The sequence below is a fragment of the Suncus etruscus genome, chromosome 6 (genome assembly GCF_024139225.1).
Source record: "Suncus etruscus isolate mSunEtr1 chromosome 6, mSunEtr1.pri.cur, whole genome shotgun sequence".
Lineage (NCBI taxonomy): Eukaryota > Metazoa > Chordata > Mammalia > Eulipotyphla > Soricidae > Suncus > Suncus etruscus.
Genome location: NC_064853.1, coordinates 20,981,145 through 21,000,764, shown reverse-complemented (window position 1 = coordinate 21,000,764; position 19,620 = coordinate 20,981,145). Strand labels below are relative to the sequence as shown.

General features: G+C 35.6%; 1 long non-coding RNA gene across 1 annotated transcript in view; it reads right to left on the bottom strand.

Moving 5' to 3' along the window:
- Positions 1-1,214: 1,214 nt before the first annotated feature.
- The window catches only part of LOC126010988 (uncharacterized), a 585,811-nt gene continuing 567,405 nt past the window's right edge, over positions 1,215-19,620 (bottom strand). Inside the window, exon 4 of the long non-coding RNA XR_007496744.1 lies at positions 1,215-1,269. This is a non-coding gene — a long non-coding RNA (uncharacterized LOC126010988). The remainder of the gene's footprint in view (positions 1,270-19,620) is intronic.

The window sequence follows — 19,620 nt, the reverse complement described above, 5'->3', positions numbered from 1 at the left end:
AAAAATTGACAGCAGAGGAGTCCAGCCCCCCAGCCTCACTGCTATAGAAAATCTCAGAAATCGGGTTTCTCGGTCTCCTCCCTGGGTCACTTAAATGAGTAGTGACATTTGAGTCCCTTGGAGTAATTAATTTCCTCTGCCTCCAATAGCGCCTCATATTTTTAATGAATTTTTACAAGTCACAGATCCTGCAGCCTCCCAGCTCCCTCTCCAGTCCCTTTGCTCCCCAAGGTCCCATAACAAATAGCTCCCTCTTGTATTTGCCTTGCAAACTCACATAAACTGAAAATGATAAATACATTATCTGGGCTTTTTAACGGACCATTGTTTAATTTTCTATGCTTGTCTGGCTGGGGAAGAGATGAATATTACCTTGTGGAGAATAAGATTTCTATTCCATTTAAGGCAGATGGGGGTAATCTATGGCAGGAAAGCCACCCTCTGTTCATCCTAATAGGCAGTGCTGCTAATTAAAAGTGGTGGAAAGGACATCCATCCACTGCTCTGTGATTCATTCAGCATTATCCCTGGTAAACAAGAAATAGATATTGGAATGAATGTTTCTAATTTGTCAAAAGAAGAGGCATCTTCAATTGTGCCTTCCTGGCTCCTCAAATGAAGTACATAATTCAGCATTCCCATCATTTAAAAGTTTAGGACCTCAAAAGAATAGTACCTGCCCCATATGCTCATAAATCTCCAAGTCTCTTTCCTACACAGAAACATTTATCTTATGTCTGACTTTTGCTTCTGCCACAGAGAATGGTCCTGCCTGTTAGTAAAAATATTGAAACAAGGAACTTGAGAAAAGAGAGTTGACATAGCTGTGTTTAAAATCAAACCAATTGGAGACAACCTATTAGGAGAGGATAAAATCTGAGCAGGAAAACTTAAGACCCCTAATGACATTTACGAGGTGCTTAAAGAAAAGAAGAAAGAGAATCAATATTCTTTTTCTCTAAACACAAACACACCGAGGACCAGAGAAAAGCCACCCTTTGCCTAATTCCCAAAGGTGCTTGAAATCTCCAGGGTAGCACAAAAGCCATCGCTTCAAGAGGATGCAGAACCATCTGTGTGCAAATTTTCCGGAGAAGAAATTGTCCTTACGCCAGCAAGGCAGCCAGTTTCAGACTCGATTTAGCACAATCAGGGTGGTACAGCCATAGACTAGGCAGCCAATTTCAAATATTTACCTTTGCATGTGCAAAAAAGTCTCTCAATCATGAAGACTCAGAGCCAAGGTTCACCACCATGTCTAGTAGGATGCTGAAAATAAACAAAATATGATATTAAGAAAGGGTAAACAATTATTTGATCATCTTAGTGTTCTTTTGCTCACTGAAACATTTGCCTAGTTCCTACCATGTACCAGTCATCAGAAACACATTGATGAACAAAACAAAAATACTTCTCTAGAAATCAGAAATTATTTGTCTTTTGACTCCTCTAAACGCTTGCTTGATATTTTGCCTTAAAACTAGTGAAGAGGATACTGAAGAAAATGTTAAGAATTCTGGGACCGAAGAGATAGCATGGAGGTAAGGCATTTGCCTTGCATGCAGGAGGATGGTGGTTCAAATCCCAGCATCCCATATGGTCCCCTGGGCCTGCCAGGAGCGATTTCTGAGTGTAGAGCCAGGAGTGACCCCTGAGTATTGCTGGGGTGACCCAAAAGCTAAAAAAAAATTATGTTAAGAATTCTTAAAAATAATCCAACCTTTTCATCTGTAATTCATCTTCAAATATTTTCTCAAAAAAAAAGACAATATAAATGCCAGTTAACATTTATGTATTTATATTTTTAAATGAAATTTTGTTGAATCGGACCCGGAGAGATAGCACAGCGGCGTTTGCCTTGCATGCAGCCGATCCAGGACCTAAGGTGGTTGGTTCGAATCCCGGTGTCCCATATGGTCTCCCGTGCCTGCCAGGAACTATTTCTGAGCAGACAGCCAGGAGTAACCCCTGAGCACCACCGGGTGTGGCCCAAAAACCAAAAAAATAAAAAAATAAAAAAAATTTTGTTGAATCAGCATCAGATAGTTACAAAATTGTTTATGTTTGAGTTTCAGTCATGCAATGTCCAACACACATCCCTTCACCATTACAGATTTTCTACCATCAATGTCCTAAGTTTCTGTCTCACCTTACCCTTGCCTGCCTCTATAATAAATGTATTTTATTCACTCTCTCTCAGACTTCCTTTCACTCCTTTTAGACACTGTGATTTGCAATATTGCTACTGAAAGGGTGTCATGTATATTGCTTTACCTCCTTTCAGCACCCAGTTCATGTCCAGAGTGATCATTTCCAATTATCACTGGCACTAACTGGCACTAACTGCACTCTCCTACTCTTTGTGACAAGCTTCCTATCATTGATCAATCCTCCTGTTCCTCATCTCTATTGTCTCTATTGTTATCTCTATGGTCATTATTATTACCATACTGATTTTTTTTTTTTGGTTTTAGGGCCACACCCAGTGGTGCTCAGGGGTTACTCCTGGCTGTCTGCTCAGAAATAGCTCCTGGCAGCCACGGGGGACTATATGGGACACCAGGATTCGAACCAACCACCTTAGGTCCTGGATCGGCTGCTTGCAAGACAAACACCGCTGTGCTATCTCTCCGGGTCCTACCATACTGATTTTATTATATCCCACAAATGAATGTGATCATTCTGTGTCTACCCTTGCCTTTCTAACTTATTTTATTCATCATAATACTTTATATATCTAATCATGTACAAACAAATTTCATGACTTTATTTTCTCTAACAACTGCATAGTATTCCACTGTGTAGATGTAGCTCTCCCAATTACTGTTAAAGTGAAACTCCTGGAAGTGTTCAGGGGGCAACACTGCATGAAAACTATGCGCTTAGCCCATGCAAACTATGCGCTTAGCCCATTAATCTAACTTTCAAGTCCAATAGTTCAATATTTACTCACAAAGATAGTCAACATAGAACATTTATGTAAGAGTAAACCATGAATAAAGGAATGATAATGTGAAGATGGGGCTTTCTAAATAGACCATGCACCATGACATAGCCAAATTGTTAACCATATTTGAATTTGCCCATATATAAGATGGTCTTTAAAACTATTTCAATATGACCAGATAGTACAGGGATTTAGATGATCTTGTGTACAACCAACTTCCGTTCAATACCTATCATCATCAGGGTCCTCTGAGCACACAAGGAGTGATCATAGAGCACAGTAAGTAGTAAGTCTTGAGAACTTCTGAGTGTGACACAAAACCCAATATATATATATATATATATATATATATATATATATATACACACACACACATATATATACATACATATATATGCATATATATACATACATATACATATACATTTGTTTGTTTAGGGGCTCTATCTGGTGATACTCAGGGGGTACTCCTAACTCTGTGCTCAAGAATTACTTCTAGTAAGTTTTGGGGAGCAGATGGGATGCAGGGGATTGAACCAAAGTTGGCTGTATGCAAGGCAAATGCCCTACTCTGTATGCTAATGCTCTGATCCCTCAAAAATATTTTTTAAAAGTATACCAATTGATGGTGGTAATCTTTCTGTAGTATGTGATTCCATTTTTCTTAACTTTCCAAATTTCCTACATGAGTGTGCATTATGCTTTTATAAATAAATTAAGAGAGCAGAGAGATAGTACATGAAGTAGGGCACATGCCTCACACATAGCCAATCTAGGTTCAATGATGGCACCCCATATGATCCCCAAGTCTGATAGGAGTGATCCCTGAACATAGCCAAATATAAGTGAGAAAGGAAAGATGAAGTAAGAAAGAAAAGAAAGATGAAAAGAAGAAAAGGAAGAAGGAAAGAAAGAAAAAGAAAGGAAAGGGAAAAAGACAGGAAAAAATGAAAGAACATATGTTTCAGCTGCTATATCACCATCCCTGTTCCTCTTGTACACCCTTATATTCCAAGCTCGCCTATCAACAATTCTGAAAGTAACTCTGCACTGGAATTGCTCTTTTTCTGTATTTTCAGTATTTCACTTCTCTCAGGCAGTACCATGCCTTATTAACCCTTCTTTCTGAAATGTGCTCCTAGACATTACTTAATATTTGCTGCATAAAAGAAAGAACGAGTGAGAGAATGAATGAATAAGAGTTTAATGGAACTGACTTGACAAAATTACATTAAGAAAATTGTTCCTTCAAAATAATCAGCGACAATGAAAGTTAAGTTCCATTTGGGTTCACAGAAGATGGAAAGCAAAGAGGTAGCAATTTTTCAGAGAAGACTGTGAAACTAAGACAAAGTCTATGGTTAAAAAATAAAAACTCAACATAATGGAATATCACAGTCTAATGATATTCCAATGTATTTCAAGACCAAGGATTTGTTTAAGGCAGGGATATTTATCTAGTGACAATATCCTATTAGAGCAAATCACTTACTCTACATGTTTGGAATTACATATACATAAAGTATGTAGATGCTTGCTATTAGTTTTAATCAGCAATGGCTGGTTGACTTCCTGCTCAAGGAAAGAGACGCTTCAAGATATATCATTGTGGTGTTTTATACAAGTTCCATTTAGTTTGTTCATAAACTAATGAAATATAAGTAGGATATTAATTTATAGTTATATTTCTCAATAGATGCGGTTTGAATTCCATCTCTGTTTTTGAGTCACAGGTGATCTTGGGCATGTATTTTGATCTAAGACTCAGTTTTATTACATATAAAATGGGATAATAAAAACACTAGCAATCTGACAGGATTATTATAAAAAGAACATGAGAGAAACATGGCATTCAAAACAAGCTTAAATTCCAAATGAATTTACATCAGTAGATAGAATTCTTATACTTACACCAGTCTTTTAATCATGTGCTATGAAGCAACCTAAGCACTATATTAATACAATCTCATTTCCTCATCATACAATTTGATATGAAAAGGCACAATATTTTCACTGTATAATGCTTTTGTATATATGAGTAGTAAATCTCCTTTCATTTCTGATTTTCACATGAAACTTTTCTTCGACCTAGACAAAATTTGTCAATTTTTAAAAATAATTTAAATGAGCCAATTGTGGGTTTATTGATTTTTTTTTTTTGCTGTTGCTGTTTTTGGTTTGGGGAAGTGTATATTTTGGCTTTTTCTTCTACATAAAACATGAGAAACTGATGCAGAAATTGAAATGATGCTTGAGAATCGAGGTGAAAATTCAAACTCAAAATGTCTCATTCCAAAGTATAATTTCATTAACTGCTATAAAAAAAAAGACACTGTATCTGAGTTTACATTCGACCTTTGAATCACAACAAAGTGCCTCTCACAATTTTTCTATGTTATGCTAGGGCTTGAAATCTATTCCCTTGTAGTCACACTTAAACACCCTCCTATTTCTTTTCTTATTAAATATTTCAAGCATAAACTTGAATTTAGAATAATTATTAAAAGAAACCCTATGTCCTCCCACTAAGCCTGGCTCAATATTATCATTTCATCATGCTTGCATTTGATCTCACCATTTAAAACATTCTATATGTAAGCATTTCCCATACATTTCCTTCCAATTTCACAAATATAGCTAGTCTAAATTTTTACCTCTGTTGTTTGAGCTGATAATATATGCATTTATCTATAAGTTATACAAAGCAATGTATTTGTGACATGCTCTAAAATATTATATTAAATGATATTTTACTGTAGACAACCATTTATTTATTTTGTTAAGTGATACTTTATAAACATTTTACATTTGAAATAACTTTAAATCCTTCATTAAATATTTAAATACACTTGATACTATATTTATATTTGAATTCAATCACCATATTGATAAACATTTAAGTTGCTTTCAATTTGTCTTACACACAATGTTTCAATGAAATTTGCTATACATCTTGGGAATGTAAATGTGAAACTTGCTTGTAGACATGCTAAACAATAGTGTTTATATTTCTTTAATGTTATTAACTGTCACAAATTATTTTATGCAAAATTGTTCTGCAAACTGGTGGTATTATTTATATTAATCCAACATTAATTCATTACCAGAATTTGGATTGTTTAACTCCTAATTTCTTCTAATCTATGGATGAAAGTGTTTTCCATTTTAATATAAATTTCTTTACTAGAAAGAATAAACATTCCTTCATTGTTTCATTTTTTGATTATATTATTTAGGTTTCTGTTTCTATGACAGCATTTCTTACATGAGAGAATATAGGATGGGCACACAAACAAAACTAGAAAAGTAAACCATATTGGATGTCAGATGGTTCAGTGTGCCATGGAATAAATCCAGCAGTCAAGAAGGGCTATATCATGAATATGGTGGTGGAAGTTCAGTTTTGTGTTGTATAGTTATAAGAAAGAGACAAGTAGTAAAGTCCTACAATCACTGAGTCAAGCCATGGGAAGAAAGTAGAAAATTAGTAAACATGAATATTCAATCAAGATAGATGCATCATTTTTTCTATAATTATGCTTTATAACGAAAAAGTAAATTGGGATATAACATTTTTTGCAATTATAGTTGTGAAAAATATTGTTGTAAGCTAAAAGGTTTTACATTTGTGGTGAGAGGGTGAAATGGTCCATACCTGATTGTTCTCGTCTTACTTTTGGATCTGTGCTCAGTGATCCTGGGGAACTACATGGTGCCAGGAATTGAACTGGGATTTGCTTTAATGCAAAGCAATTGCTTTTGACCCACTACTTTCTCTTCAGAGAAAGTACTACATCTTCTCTTTCTCTTTATAATGATATATAAAAAGTATATTTTATGTAATAAAATATATTAATATTTCTTTTTAAGATAAGTAGGGTTTTGCTTGATCCAATAATAATTTTTTCACCCCTGAGTAAAAACGACATTTTCCTATAGTTTCTTCCAATGTTTCTAAAGTTATGCAACTTGCATTTAGAATCCATGGAATTAATTATTCTTTATACAGTCAAGATAAAAATTAAACAAATTTTCTGTAGCATTAGTTTATACCATTTACATCTTACTCCTGGATTTTTTTTTATTAATTCACATTAACACTTATTAATATACTTGTGACGATGTTTCTATCATATGCAAAATTTCCAATCACTCTATTCTATTAGGAGACTAAATTTTATTTCATTGGTTTAGTTATTTTCTTTTTGGTGAGTGGGCCAGAGGTGGGTACAAAGCCATAGTACCTTCATTAGCATTACTTTATCCTAAGTTGTTATAGTTAATATGTATTACTCTGGAATCCATTTTTCTACCCATCTGCACATAACGTATTCACTCATAAATATATCCATAATGATTCATTCATACTAATGTACTAATACGTTGTATGACAGTGTCAAACACTGGTTGATCTTTTAGGAATTTATTAACAATCTCATCAAATATTTATGCCCTCATGGAGCTTACATTCCAGGGGAGGGAGACAGACAATATATAATAAAAGATTAACTGTAGAATATATCAGATAGTGACAAGTGCTCTGAAAAATGTAAAATAAGCAAACAAAATACGGAACATTTGGTGCTTGCAGCTCTGCAAGTGTGAAACTGTGAATTCAATCCCTGAACTCAAAACACATACATGTCATATATGCAGTCTCCAGTAACTCTCCTCTTTGGGACTCCCATTACCTCCGAAAAAGGAACTTATCTTTGACTCACAGAACAACTAAAAGATCCCTGAGCCATGTGGTTAGGAGGGTAGATCCCAGCAAACTCATGGGAGACCACCTTCGAGCCCCCTGGCAAGCACCATAACCAGAATGTGTGTAAATGCCATTAAAAGAGTGCAATCCTCCCCGATAAGCCCATGTGCCAATACCACAACTGGAAGGATGAGATTTCTACTGAGTATCACAACCAAGAGTATATATGACCATTTGACCTCACAAGATTAAAGGGAAGGGAAGGATGGAAGCATTCAACATATAAAATAATATGACTGGAAAAAAATCCAATGAGACAAAATGTAACTGATTTTATATATATACCAGATGATTAGAGTTGGCAGACAATTTTAAATGCTTCATGGTGCTATCTAGCTCTGGTTTAAAACCCAGTGAAAAATCTCTACCCCAGGGAGATAGTAAATAAAAACACAAGCTGTCCATGTCCTGATCTGGCTATGTTGGAAAGACTCTATTAACTCACATCTGGGCGCAGAGGCTTTTGGTGTGTTCATACCTGGACCTAAATCATGACATAGGACTTGGTTCAGAAAGTAACTGCTGTGTATCTGCTGCAGAACATGGAAGTATGAGAAGGTTTATGCCTCAGGAAACCTTAGAATAAACTCAAACACAACTTACTGCCAAAACCAGTGCTTCACTAGACATCTGCAAGTATAACATGGCTCTCAAAGAATAAGCACTATCTTAAAAAATATTTATTGAGATTCTATGGTTATAATACTGTTAATTACAGTCTCATGCACAAAATTCTAACACCATGTTTATCACCTGTGTACCCACATTCCTCTCTCAAAGACCCCAGCTGTTCTCCTTCACAATTCACTCACTTGTTGTCTTTAAATCTTTGTTCTTAGCTTACTGTGTATCTTTAAGTACCAAATATGAGATTGTTTTGTATTTAGCCCTTTCCTCTTACTTCATTCAGCAAGATATACTATAGTTCCATCCATGTTGCTGAAAACTGCATAATTTTTATTCTTTCTTAGAACTACAGAGTATTCCATTGTGTACATATACTACAACTTCTTGGTCTATTCATATTTAGGTTGTTTTCATACTGTGTTTATTTGTACTTAGTTATAGTTACTACCCTTGCTGTCTATTTTGCTATAATATAAATACTATCTTTGCTATGTAGTCCTAATGGAATAATTATAGCTCAAGTTCCAAACCTTGCTGATACATTGGTGCTCACAGCCAAACGGGATGGACAAATTCAACAGACTATTCTAGGACAAAGATAAGAAATGGCTGTTAAGAGAATAGAGACATGGGTCAGTTCCAGGAAAATCTGTATGCTTCTCTTTAAAGCCAATGAAACTAAATAAATAGTTGATGCAATTGTTTGATTTGTTCCATGCATGCATGCAGGATCTTCAAGTTACCTTTCCTATCCTTGTTTCTATATTTTGCCATTTTCTCAAGTTTGGTGTATTGACAGTCATCTTTTTGTTCTGTTTTAAGTTATGATGTGCTCAGATGTGATGTCCAATGAAAATTACTAGAGAATTTCTCATTCTACCCCTACAGTAATGTGCTGGCCCAGGTCCATTCTATGGCAGTCACTCCCACCTCTGTAAGCCAAGGAAGCAACCTCTCTCTGGAATGATGCCACTGGGTGCAAGTTTCCCTGACCTGTGAATGGATGTTTCAGATGCCCCCTGGAGGCTCAGTTCCCCAAAGCAAAGTTGCTTGCCATGTGCCTCTGATGGCTGGTATTAAGGGCAGTGGGGCAGAAAGCAAAGCTGCTGACACCACAGTTAGACAAGCTCACACTGAGGTTGTAAAACACTCTTGGCGGAACATACCAGTAAATTGTCCCACTAATTAGTTTATTATTTCATTTGAGAAATCAAATACATAAATAAAATTAATAAACCCTGCAAAATAAGTGCACCACTGGAAATAAAAGTATTTCTCAGGTCATTGCCTTAAACACAGATATTACATGCTAAAACAATGTTAACATAAGAAAGGAAAACTCTGCTGCTACTTCAACTGGAACAATCTAGTGACTGTTGGAAATTAGGAAATGGATGGGTAGGGATACTAAGGTAGATCAGCTATTATATTTTGTCATTACTTGTGTGTGGCCTTGAACAAGTCAGTTTCCCCCTTCTTTCCACCAAATAGCTCTTCTGCTCAAGATTAAAATGAAGGGGTTGAACTCTTCCAAAGGTTTGTTTCAGCTATGAAATTTCATGCATGGAAATAAAATAAAAGCCAAACCTGGATTATTACCAACTTAGTCAATAAATAATGCATAATGAAAATGAAATGAAATCTGGAATTCCATTATAATATGCAGTTATGGGTCTAAGAACTTGGAGAGATCTTAGCTAATATCTAACCCAACATTCACCTTATAAATGAAGGGAAAAGGGACACAGCTTGCATTCATTGAGGGTCTATTATATACCAAAAATTATGCTAAATGCATTCATAAATCAGCCCCAAGAAATGTAAACTCAGAGAACAAATAAAACCTTATCAAATCCCACCAAATGAAGAGCAAAATTATCCTTCCTGTTCCCTAGACAAAGGATTTACTACTAAAGCATGCATGATTTTCTAATGTTTGTAGGAACCCTAAGCTAAGTTGCTCATGGCAGCTCACCAAAATCATAGATTGATGGATGATGAACCTTTATGGTACATCATGCGTAAAACAGAGATAGGAAGAAACTGCACGGTAGAAAGGATGGGACTGGCTCAATTCTGGTTTTACTCCCAGAAAAGGACAGGTTCTGTGTCTATTTCCCCTTTAAATATAAATAACTCATTCCACAGGACTGGGGAAGTGTTGGCCTCTAAAAACTTGTAGCTGAGTAGCCACATCCTTGACTGAAGATCACTTGCTCCCAGAAACACAGCCCTCATTAGTTTACATCTAAGGATCGTCAATATCAAGACTGGCTAGATTTTGCCTCAATTTGGCCTAATTCTAGCGAGACATCTAACTTCATGACAACCCTATTAAAGTCCTTGTGTAGACAGATGTTCAAGGTAATGTTGAATGGCAATGTTCTGAGAATTTATTAAAAGCACAGTTCAAGTAAAGAAAGAGTAAAAAATAATGGTGAATTGTTTTTGTTAAAGCACTGTGATTTACAGTTATTCATAAATTGTGGATTTGTATAAAATTAGAACTTGGAAACAAATTAATCCTCACTATTAGATTTTTATTCTCCTATATACATAGGAGGATATCTATCTTAGGTAAGAGTGAAAAAAATTTCTAAAATTGCTCCTTTAGAGGGGAGACTAGGTCTCAAGGGATCAATTTTCTGACCAGAGGAGAATCATTGTATTGCCGTGGAAAGAACATAGGCTTTTTCAGCTGGAACTTTGAACCCGGGAAGGATATACCTGTGTAGATCAGGTACTGATCAGATCAGTAAATCAGATCATGATACTGAAAGCCACTCTGTCATTACCTAGAAAAGTGAATACACAAATTCATACTTTGCATGACTATATTATTCTCTACCACCAGTTTTGACACTTTATATAGTGACTACTTCTCTAGAAAGATCTTCGGAGAGGATATGAATGCTAAAACTTTTCTACATACTGATTTTACCCAAGAGAGGTCTTAAAATCTGTCTTGCACAGTCCTTGACTAGTTTCTGTTTCACAAGGAACATGATAAAGGGTCTTCTGGTGGAATCCAAAAGTAAAAAAAAATGTATTAATGAGTTTTTATTTCAAAAATGAAATAAACTTAGAGACTTAAGGATAATAGTAAAAATATCCAGAACTTTGAAGAATGAGATGTTCTAGTCTTTCTCAACTAGTATGGCAGAGTTATAGGATTTTGGTTTGTTTTGTTTATTTTAACATTGTCCCCTTTTCTATTGTGCTAAAAGATGTTTTAGCTAAAATGCTCTAAGATGATTGAATCTTTCATTATTATATAAGCATAGTTGAAGGAGCTAACTACTAGATAGAATCACATAAAAAGTATTACAGAAGGAACATTTAATATCTGCTAGTAGAACAGGGAACAAGTACTAAAATGATTTACCATAGGAGGAAATCTTGAGGTGAATTATGGATGTGACATGGGAAATAGACTATGACAATCCAGGAAGGAAGGGACATCGAGCAGTCAAAATAGAGGAAAATTTCAAGGGATTATACTCACTGGCCAAATGATTAATTTGTATATAAGTAATCTATAAGAAATTGAAAGGTGGAAAAAATATATATTCTTGTAATATTTTTTGTTTTGGAGTCATAACCATCAATGCTCGGGGCTAATCTCCTGGTTCTGCATGCAAGAATCACTCTAGGTGCTAATTAGGGAACCATTTGGGAAGCAGAGCATCAAATCCAGTCAGTTACATGCAAGCCAGGTGCTCTACTATCTCTCTTATAATCCTTAAAATTTATTGATATTCAATTTTCCTGATTTTTTTCTGTCACTATTTTGATGGGGGCACCTCCAGCAGTGTTCAGGGGTTACTCCTGGCTCTGAGCTCAGAAATCACTACTGTGGTATCACTCCAGCCCCACCCCCATCACTATTTTAACATTACTTTGCATCCATACAAAATGTTGTTTGATAAATAATTAGTTCTTTGAAAAATTGCAATTATTACTATATTTATTATATGTATTTGTATATATGTATATGTATATATACTAAAATATTACTATATTTGCTGAAGTGTCACATTCTCTAGGAGATTGGTTCAGGCTTGATTCCCACCGAGCTCCCAGACAGGAAAGGCAGTTCCCATTCCCCTGTCCAATAAGGTCAGGGGGAACAGTTCCAGTTGTAGAGATCCACAGGAAATCATTCACAGAGTGTAAAGGTATAAGAATGGGTTCAGGAAATCCAGTGCTCAAGCAAGTGTTGTATATGTAAATATTTTATGGGATTATTATGTTACTGACCCTACCCTGATCCGGTGATTTGTCCTACCCTAGGGTGTAACTGGCATTCTGCCCCCACCCTAGGGTGGTACCTGATTCTGCTTCCACCATTGGGTGGTATCTGATCCCACCATTGGGTGGTACCTGATTCTGGGGGATAAAAACAAGGGTCTGTGGAAGGCGAGAGGCTTTTGGCTGAAACTAAGGCTGAGACTTTGGACTTCAGTCTTGTCCACCAAATAAAGTTAATATTTCCACAAGCCTGACTGTCTGCGAGCTGTTTACCCACCGTTTCACCTCAGAACTGTTGGCTGGATGGGGTGGCAGACGCGTGCTCCGAGCTGGAGGGGAAAGATCTCATCCTCCATCCCTCCATCAGTCAACCTCTTCAGGGGTTGACTTGCAACAGCAAGGAATTCCTTGTTTTCTGCTCCTAAATTGGAGTACTGCTCAGTGGAAGAAGACAGAAGAATGAGCCCCAGCCTTCCTCAGACCCTGGCTTTTATTGACAAGAATCAGGTACCACCTTAGGGTAGGAGCAAAATACCAAGTAAGGAATAATCCAATATACTATCACCAGGTCACACCCTAGGGTGGGGCACAATTATTGATTAGGGTAGGATCAGTAACACAACAGTTTGCCACTGATTCAAACCTCCTAGGCATATGAAGCAAGTATTATCATTTTGTCTTACAGATATATAAAGAAAATGCAGGCATGGAGAGATTTGATTCAAGTCACACAATTGTAAGTGGTCAAGATGGAATTCAAAGTTATAATAAATTTCAAAGTTATTATAAATTATAATTATAAAATTAAAAGTTATAATAGATGATAAAATAATAAAATTTTCCTATTACTTTTACTACCAGATACCATTAACTGAACATTTATTAGTCATGTTTGTCTCAACCTACCATATTTTATTAATTACATGGTTTAAATTATCTATGTAATGAAAATTGAACATCTTCCCCTCCCAATAATATCTACCACATGATTAAAAAAAAACAATCCATTATTCAATGTTGAATAAAAGGCATATTAAGATATATTTTAGGCAACATAAACGCCTCCTACTAAAGATAATTTATATATTTTATAGTCTGCCTGTGATTAATCCTCATTAAAATGAAATTCTTGTATATTGAGGGTGCTGTGTATAATTTTGAAATGGTTAATTAAAATAAACAGAAAGTGAGAGAGGTCAGAGACTGCAACCAGAATATGAATTCAATCCTTAGAGCTCATTTTAAAACTATAAATATAAGTCTAAATCTATAGGATTAAGGATGTGGTAAAAAGTATAATGCATGCTGCAATATTATAGACCATGAAAAGGTAGAATGAAATAATGAAACTCATGCTCCTGGGCAGTAAACTTGTCATCATTTCTGAAACTTCATTATGTAGGATGGAGTCCATCAGTCCATCAGTCCATCAGCCCTTCTCAAACTGGATTTCCTCTTCCACAAAAATGGAGCTATCCTAAGATGAAATAGGAGGGTGAATGTTGGCAAAGACTTGGTGCATATAAAATTTTATTGAATATATTATGAGATTCTTTAAACCACGTTCTCTATGTCTCCAGTTGATCTGAAAACATGGCTATGAAATATTGAACACAAATTGATGTAAAAGTGCTAAATTTTTTTCCCAAAACTTAATTTTCCTTAGTATGTTTAGGAACTGAGCCATATATGCACTCAACCAATTCTAAGATTTATAAATTGTGAGCTATGTGTTCTAAAAATGTGAGCTCCTGTCACACCGGAGATATACTGATACTTTCTTTCTAACACATTCATGGCTAGGTAAATTTCTCCTTTTAAATTATTTCAAGTACCATGTAAACATTTACAACTTTATGATAAAATAAATCCCATCCCATAAACTTAATGTGAATATCCGAAGAATAATTTGGACATCTGTAACCAAAGTCTTAAAATTTGGTTAAATCTATGACCTACAGTTAGACATTCATACTAAGTAATGATGATATGTCCATAGATTCACCCATAAAGATGCCCATTCATCTTTATAGTAGTGAAATATGACAAATAAAGAGATTCAACAACAGTGGTTGGAAAAATAAATGTTATATATATTATGAAGTCATTAAAATGATAATGAAGAATATTTTGTAACATTAAAATTAATTGTTGCCATTTTATGTGAAAAAGGACAGTAAATAGTATGAGATGAGATTTTTTTTATAAAAATGTATTTGAGTGTACAAGAAAAAGAAAAAAATGTTCCAAATGATTTGAAAAACCATCACATTTATAGAAGAATTTAACTTCTTTCTTTTTATTTATTTTCACTTAAATTCTACCATAAATGTTTATTTTTATTTTAGAGAGAACTGATCTTCTAAAATTTATATAAAATTTCTTCCATAAATAATTTGAAAACATGAATAATATTCTTGGAAATTATAATGATAAATGTGATTGCCTATTCTGTAAAAGTTATGCAAACTAGTGTTAATAAATTTCATACCCTAATATATAAATGAGGAAAGAACACAATAATAATAATAATAATAAAGTATGTATCTGTTCAAGCTTAAAAACTAATACAAATTAATAAATTTGGTAGCTTTTTAAATCTATTAACTAATGTTTTAATTAAAAAGACAACTACAAATGTGACTGGAGAGATAGCATGGAAGTAGGGCATTTGCCTTGCATGCAGAAGGATGGTGGTTCAAATCCCAGCATCCCATATGGTCCCCCAAGCCTGCCAGGAGTGATATTTGAGAGTAGAGCCAGGAGTAACCCCTGAGCGCTGCCAGGTATGGCCCAAAAAACAAACAAACAAACAAAAAAGACAACTACAAATAATTAGTACAAATGAGGAAAAATTGATTTTTATGTTATAAAAAAGATTTCTAAATGACACAATATTTTTTATAAAATATGTGAGCAATGGATATAAACTCTCTTAAATATGTATAATTTTTGGCTGAACAGTGATTTTACTTTTGGGAATTCAGAAACAATTCTACTTTTGAGGAGTTATCTAAATATCACTTGAAACCTTGAATCTATACTCTGAACAAAATGTTGATTATTATATGATTATGTCAAGATAACTGGAGATAAATGCCTATCTGAAAAGAGAGAACAATAATTTTATTATAGAATGATATATATATATACATTAAAGCAATATTTAAGAATGCTACATAGTAAATGAAGATAAGTATTTGCTTGTTTTGATTTGGTTTGGTTTGGTTTAGTTTGGGGCCACACCTAACTGTGATCTGAGATTACGTCTGGCTCTGTCTTCAGATTACTCTTAGTGGACTCTGGGACCATATGGAAGAGTAGGGATCCAAGCCAGATTGGGTGTGTGTGCAGAAAGCACATTACCCAATGAGTATCTTTTTGTCTTCTGAAATCAGTAAAGTGGAAAGTTATGGCCCATAACAAGTGTCACAGAAGGCTATGTATACCCATATGTATCACTGACTTGTATGAAAATACAACTGTGAGAAAATAAACCAAGTATCTAAAGAACATTAACTTTGGGGTCAAAATGATAGTACAGCAGATAAAGCAGTAGCTTTGTATGCAACTGATCCAAGTTCCATCCCCAGTACCACAATAGTCCAATAGTCTCTGGGCACAGAACTGGGAGTAAGCCCTGAGAACCATCAGATATGGCCCCCCACAAACATGAATTATAAAAAGATTATTAACTTTAGATTGTAGAACTGACTTATTTTTATTGTTGTTGTTGTTGTTTGGGGTCCACATTCGGCTGCGCTCAGGGGTTACTCCTGGCTCTCTGCTCAGAAATTGCTCCTGGCAGGCACGGGGGACCATCTGGAATGTCGGGATTTGAACTACCGTCTGTCCATCCTGAATCAGAGTGCAAGGCAAACACCCTACCGCTGTGCTATCTCTCCTTCCCCTAGAACTGACTTATTTGTTATTTTTTTTTTCTAAGTGTATGCACACCTGTGTCTGTCTTTCTTTGTTCCTACCTATCCTCGTCTCTGGATGCTTTATATTTCTTTAATGAATGTAGGTGCATTGGCTAATGTGGAAAATCCCTTCTATAAAATAAAAATAGAAAAACTTTGATCTTCCCGTGCCCTTAGGAGTATCCAGAGGAACTAGGCTTGAGCTAGAGGAATGTTCGCCTCTTTAACTAAGTTAAGAAAGTTGCTAGAGGAAAAACAAAGCAATAGAAGTTAAAGGTAGTTTGCAATCAATTTAAAGTCTGGTAGGTATATTAAATCAATTTTATGGGGAAGCATATTCAGCTGCAGAAAACCATGAAAAGGAATAGGAAGATAAATTATATTTCTTTATCTTTAAAATGTGTGCTTAGGGAAAAAAAGGAGGAGGGTGACCATAATGAACAGAAAAAGTCATTGAAAGAGAATATCAAAGCAGGAGAGCATAATACAATTCATCATTGTTCTTCCCTCAACTAGTTAGATTTGTAAAACAAATCAGGACCTTGGACTTGAGGCTAACAAAGTTGGAACTGGCCCCTACGCTTCCTAAAGAAATGGACCTTGGTTTTGGATGCTAGATTGCTGGTCAACAGACAATGGAAAGGACAATCTGGCCAGTGATACCCAGAGAAATATTTTCACAACCAGTACATTTGGTTGCAATTGTAGTACAAGTGGAGCTATGATTCCACTTGTAACTTATTTATGGCCAACCCAACTGTCCTTGAGATTCAGTTTTCCAATTTATAAAACTAGCGCTCAATATTCAATACATAGTCATTGAGTGTGAAGTAGTAGAACAAAACAAATCACATTATGGAAGAGAGTAACTTCTCTGTCTTAGATTCAAGTCATAGGAAGCCCATTTCACAGTTCTGAGAAGAGTGGGTACAGGAATAAGTATACATGATGATCCCAATTCTACCTCTATAGCTGCTCCTTCAAAGATTTATATGGCCTCTAGAACAGCACTTCTCTTATTTTCCTGCCTCTCCTGCTACTCCTTCAGGCTCCTTTGTAAACCCTTCCTTGTGATCTATACTTCTGAGATTAGTATTTGGAGGCTCCTTTCCTGGATGCTTATCTCTATATAACCCCCCCCCCTTTTTGGTGATTTCCATCATGCTCTACACTAATAATGTCTGGGGTTTATGTCTTCAGCCTTGATAGATCACTTTAATTCACACTCAGTGCTCTACTTGGCCATTGAATTGTCATTTTCAAGTTTAAATGCCCAAGAAATAAGTCTTCATTTGGATTCACTCCCAATAATAAAACGTGGTTTTCTGAAATGTCCACCTGGTCAATAAATGACTACTCCAGTTTGTAAATGACTCAGGTAAAAATATTGGGTATGTGTGTAAATCTTTTGATTCTTCCATTTCTTTTCCCCCCAAATTCATGCAAAACCCATTGACATATCCTATTAGTCGTCCTTTCAAAATATATTCAGAATCCAATGTTCACCAGTTTTTTTGCTATGACTCTACTCTCAATTGCTATCATCTTTCACGTGGCAATAGTAGGATCTCTGAATTCCTACAATTTATCACATGCCTTCAGTTTAATATAAATAAAGCAGGTGGGTTATATTTTTATAATAAATCAAGGGAGGGAGAGAAAAAGGGGGGGCTAGAGTGTGACATCATCATTTCTCTGTTAACCCAGTATCAAAGCTACAGGACTCATCATGGGAAACAAGCCACTCTTTGATCCATTACCTGTCCATTATGCTGGCTTTATTTCCTCTTAAGCAGGCCCTGGCTCAGTCCTTTCTAGGTTGACTTCTTTTTTGTTCCTACCTCATGCTGGGAACTCAGTGTCTTTAGAAAGAGTGCCCAGCATGTGGCAATGACCAGTCTCTGATTGGAAAGCACAACTTTCAGGGACTGCTCCCTCACTGCCTTCCTATCTTTGATAACATTCAGACCCTTCATCACTGGATGATCTTTCCTAATTATTCTTCATCAGATTACAACCAAGTTCCCAAAGTTGTTGTTGTGCACAACTCACATCATAGCCGAAATAAGTTGTAACCCACAAAATCAGGCCATCTGGCAAATTCTAAGCATCACCTTTGCTCTTCCACCTGCATTCTTCTTTGTAATATTTTAAACTCCCTGAAGTCAGCTTTTAATCACTGTTTATTTTTTCTTTCCTCCCCACCAAAATAATAGCTTCACCAAATACTGATTTTTGTGCTTGTCTAGAGGCTAACATAGTACCTGTCTTGCTGTAGATACTTAGTGAATATTTACTGAGGGAATGCAGGATTGACTTATGCTAGGTTACTTGGGTTCTAAACTTGCATATCCACTCTGATAGTGGATAGCCATCTGATAGTGGATAATTTGATTAGTAGTTACTAATCAAATTAAATGACTGAGCACAAATATAATAATTTAGTAGAGGAATTGCATTTGGGTGGAGAGATGGGCCACACCCAATTGGGCTCACAGATTACTTCTGGCTATGAGCTCAGTAATGGTAATGCTAATGAAACTCTACATGGTGCCAAGGATAAAACCTGAATTTGTCACCTGCAAGGTGCCTTCCATGCTGTCCTGTCTCTCTAGCCTGAGAAACTGAATTTATAAGATTTCTTTTTAAATTTAACTTAGAACTTAAAATTGAAATAATGTAACATGTTTCTATTGAACTCAACATTTTATTAAATATTTTATTGTAAGCATTGAGATTTATAACTTTATTTCCAATACAAAACCTTAATACAAAAAGCTTTATTTACAGTAACTTTATAAAGTTGATTCATAGTTTAATTTTAGATATACAATGTTTCAGTACCCCTTCCACCACCAGAATCAACTTCTTTCCATGAATGTCCATTCCATTACTCCCCGACAACCTCACCCCAGATGTCATAAGACACCCTTTTAAGTTGGTTGTTAAAAGTGGGGAGAGAGGCTGGGAAGTAAGGGTATTTCTGCAAGCTGGCCTTGAATATAAAAGAAAGTCTCTGTTCAGAGACCCGTGTTCCCTGCTGTTATGAGTGCAGGATGAGCTAAGGAGAAAGTCATCCAAGTCAAACAACCTGTCCCTACAAACTA